Source organism: Mandrillus leucophaeus, unplaced genomic scaffold (genome assembly GCF_000951045.1).
Source record: "Mandrillus leucophaeus isolate KB7577 unplaced genomic scaffold, Mleu.le_1.0 Scaffold356, whole genome shotgun sequence".
In the NCBI taxonomy this organism is placed as follows: domain Eukaryota; kingdom Metazoa; phylum Chordata; class Mammalia; order Primates; family Cercopithecidae; genus Mandrillus; species Mandrillus leucophaeus.
Genome location: NW_012103765.1, coordinates 2218707 through 2222626, shown reverse-complemented (window position 1 = coordinate 2222626; position 3920 = coordinate 2218707).

Genomic DNA, 3920 nt, shown 5'->3' with positions numbered 1-3920 from the left:
AGAGAATGACATAACCGTCTTCCAATTATACTGGCTGCATTAAGAATAGAGAAAAGGTCACATTGAGGTAATTTAACATCATTATCTTTGGAGTTATTTCTTCTTCATTAATGTTTCCAAAAATCCTCCTATTCAAAGCTAGCATTTATTGAACAAAATTGTTCTTTCTTGGGTTAGAACATTGTTCACAAAGCCCACAAGGCTGGGAAACATTTAGTATCAACCCTCTCTGTGTTCATCAGTTAGGATTAGTTTTATCTCTTGGTAAAAGAGACTCAAACTAAATAACTTAGAAACTTATTTCGCTCTGACATGAAAATGTGGAGGCAAAAAAGCAGTCCAAGGCTAGAATGATGTTGTGAGCAATACAGCCTTCTTCTAATATGTTGATCTACTTTTCGTGCCTTCTGTTTCTAATGCCAATCAGTGACCCAAGATGGCTGCACTGGCTTCAGTTATCAGGTTTGCATTGCAGTCTACAGAAAGGAGGAAGGGCTATGACAAGGGGTGCATGCCAACTGACTTTTAAGGATGGCCTCTGGAGGTGCCACACATCATTGTGCTTAGAGTTCATCAGCTTCATCAGGCAGAACTTAGGCATCTGGTCTCATATAATTGCAAAGGAGACTGGGGAACTTAGGTGTTTTTTGTTTATTTTTTTCTCTGGGCAGTCATGGATTGAGCTAAAAAACCCAGGGTTTTATTACTGTGGAAGATGGGAGAACATTTGTTAACAGTCATCCAGCAGCCTCAGTCTCACTGTCTTCAAATCCCTGAATGAACCAGAGGGACATGGGTTGGAACTATATCAAGGAACACTCTAAATGAGACCAATAGAGGATCATTTGGATTCTACCCCAACTGCAGGCCTTATGGGCAGTACATCTTGGCCCTCTGGAGAAAGATATTTCTTTCTTCCAGCCTGCATTTCCTATATAGCCCATTTGTGTTCTTTAAGACTTTAAGGTTTTGGATAAATGCAAATGTTCTTTGGGAATATTAATAGATTGAATTGACTAGCATGATGTAGTATAAGAACACAGATGCTGGAACCAGGCAGAGTCATGTTTAATTCTGGCTCAGTCCCTTATTAAATGAGTGAGTATAAGAATGAATATGAATATCCTGGGCTTAGTTTTCTCATCTGCAAAATGAGTTACAGTAATGCCTTACGTGTTTTCTGTGTGTGTAGTAAATGATACAATATTTGCAAAGTGCAAAGTTGGTTATTAGAAATGGTCCCTTCTTTGCCTTTCTCTACTAGCAATGTATATAACAGCTCTTATCAGAGTCTTATATTATCGGAGCACTGGGCCCCAAGCAGATGTAACCTATGATGAGTAAGTTTTGATATTCTGGGGAAGAGAAGAAGCTTTCTGATAGGACTGGATGTATTACTGTGATTTAAGACCTGATCAGCATTAGGCAGGATTGGAACTCCCAACTGTATCCAGGAGCACATTTATTCTGATGTGTTGCTGTGATGGTTTTAATCCAGTCATTTTAGCAGGGAGTATTTTGATGCAATCTAAAACACAAACCCTGGAATTTCACCTTTTGAAAGTTGTCAGTCAGCCCGCAAAACCAGCATCCGTCTGGAGTAAACTTCAGAGTGTGTTTGAACGATGAGGTGAGTGTCAAGAATGAGAGTGTGACTCAAGAGTGAAGTAGGGATCAGGGATAACTGTTGCACACTTTTTAAAAATAATAAAAACAGTGTTTTACTTTTTATCGTGGATGTTTTCAGTCACCAATGCAGCTTCATCAAATGCATCACGTCAAAATGTCCTGCTTAAAATGCAGTCTTAGTGCTGAATAAGCATAGCATATACTGCTTTGGAAAAAGACTTAGCCATTTAAGAGGGATGCAGTTTTCTAGAATGTCAGGAAATCATCAGTGAAATTGGAGAGAAACACCAGAATGTAAAGATGCCTTCCCAGAAACCTGGGAGAATTGGCATGCAGCATTCGCTAATGCATTTCGGCATTTGTGTTCACTGCTACTGTTGCTGTGCTTTTGAATTTGTGCAATGACGTGCTGTGATTTAGGGTGGTCTTGGCCTTGAGTAGTTTTTACCCCATAAAGGACAGTTGCTGAAGGATTGCTCCCTTCTCCCTGTTTTACTGCTACCATCTCAATGCTGTATGTGAGTGCAGTGAAGCAATGATGCGCTAACTGTGCCTTTCAGAGCTGTGTAAATCCTTTCGTTGATAAACTAGGAGCATGTGAACAAGATAAATGCCCTAGACTGAAGAAGCTACCCAGGATCCTGAAAGAAAAGCATCCTGACATATGTCACAATAGGCACGCAGAGAAAATTCTGCTCAGATGAGTATTTTTCTAGACCTTAGAATTTTGTGTCATATTATCTTTACTATCTAAAAGCCTTCTGTCTGGCAATACCTAAAAATTTAAGAGGAAAGCAAAAGAAAGAAAATCAGATAAATGTGGCTATATATCTTATCTTTGTTATAATGTAATGGTGATACTCTTTGTGTAAGCTTTGCTGACCCTAAATAGGGATTTAATGTAGTCAACATAAAAAGAAATATGGTATATTTCTAAAATTACTGATATATGACACTGCACTTATGATGCTACAACTGAGAAAGCAGTGAAGTGAGCATTTTTGAAAAGAAATAAGTTAAACTGTCAACTCCTACCGTTGTGTGTTACAAACAGTTCTTGGATAAGAGAGATCAGTTCCAGTGTTGTGTATCATAATTGTGAGGTGTAAATAAAATATGGTAACAAATTCATGCAACTTTTATGCAGAAAAATAAAAATGACCTATTGTCTGCTATAAATTGGGGTGCAGCCATCATGCGAGGCAAATGTTAGGCCAAGACATAAAGCATGCGCAATATATGGCCACAATTTTCTGAGTTTAACTTTTTCTGGAAGTTGACCTTAAACAAAACTGTGGATTAAACCTGTAACCCTGAAACTGACTGTATTAATTTATTGAATGTATAAATGAGCTCAAAATATATACTTTTTCTTCAACAGAAATAAATGCTTGTTTGTTTTTTCTTTTTCTGTTTTAACCACCAGGGAAACAGTGTGAACTAAACCTGAACTCAAATATATTCAAAATCCAAAGATATAAAACACCAAAAATAAGTCCTGGATCAAATAAAAATTCCATTTTTATCATCTCTTGAGAAGGTTAAACCATCAAAATATTCTCATGAACAAATTTCATTATTAGACAGCCAGGCAGAAGCAAATTGTGCAATCCCCACCCTTTCCTTTTTTAACCTTTTAAAAAACTTTATAGGTGCTTTCCTTTTCATTTGCCTCTGAAACACCTTCCAGCATTTAGGTTTTCATTTAATTGTCACACAGCCCATTTTGCATGGTAAATATTTGCTTATTTCTGACCGATTTCATATTTCTCTAATATTTGATTTCATCTAGGGCTTCCTTGTTGGTTTTTAATTGAAAGCTTCATCAAGTAAATACACCGTAGTCTAGAGTGTAGATTTATCAATTCACAGAGGGCACAGCTCGCCTGTGCCCCAGGATGCCAAGTTTATTGATGGCCATGCTGAAGATTCAGACAGGAACTCTCACAGAGTGAAGGCGGAGGAAAATACAGAAGAAGAGAGAGAGATCTGGAATTTGAAAACGTGCCTCTTTTTGTAAATGTTTGCGTGTACCGGAAAAGTCAGGAAGCTTAGTGTTTTCAGTTTTTTGGTTTTTTAAACATGATTGGTGCCCAGTTTGGCTTTGATGGAAGAACCATTTACCATCTCTGAACAATCACCAGAGAACCTTGCTTAAAAAACAGTCACTGGGCCTGGTGCAGTGGCTCACACCTGTAATCCCAGCACTTTGGGAGACTGAGGCGGGTGAATCACTTGATGTCAGGAGTTCCAGACCAGCTTGGCCAACGTGGTGAAACCACATCTCTACT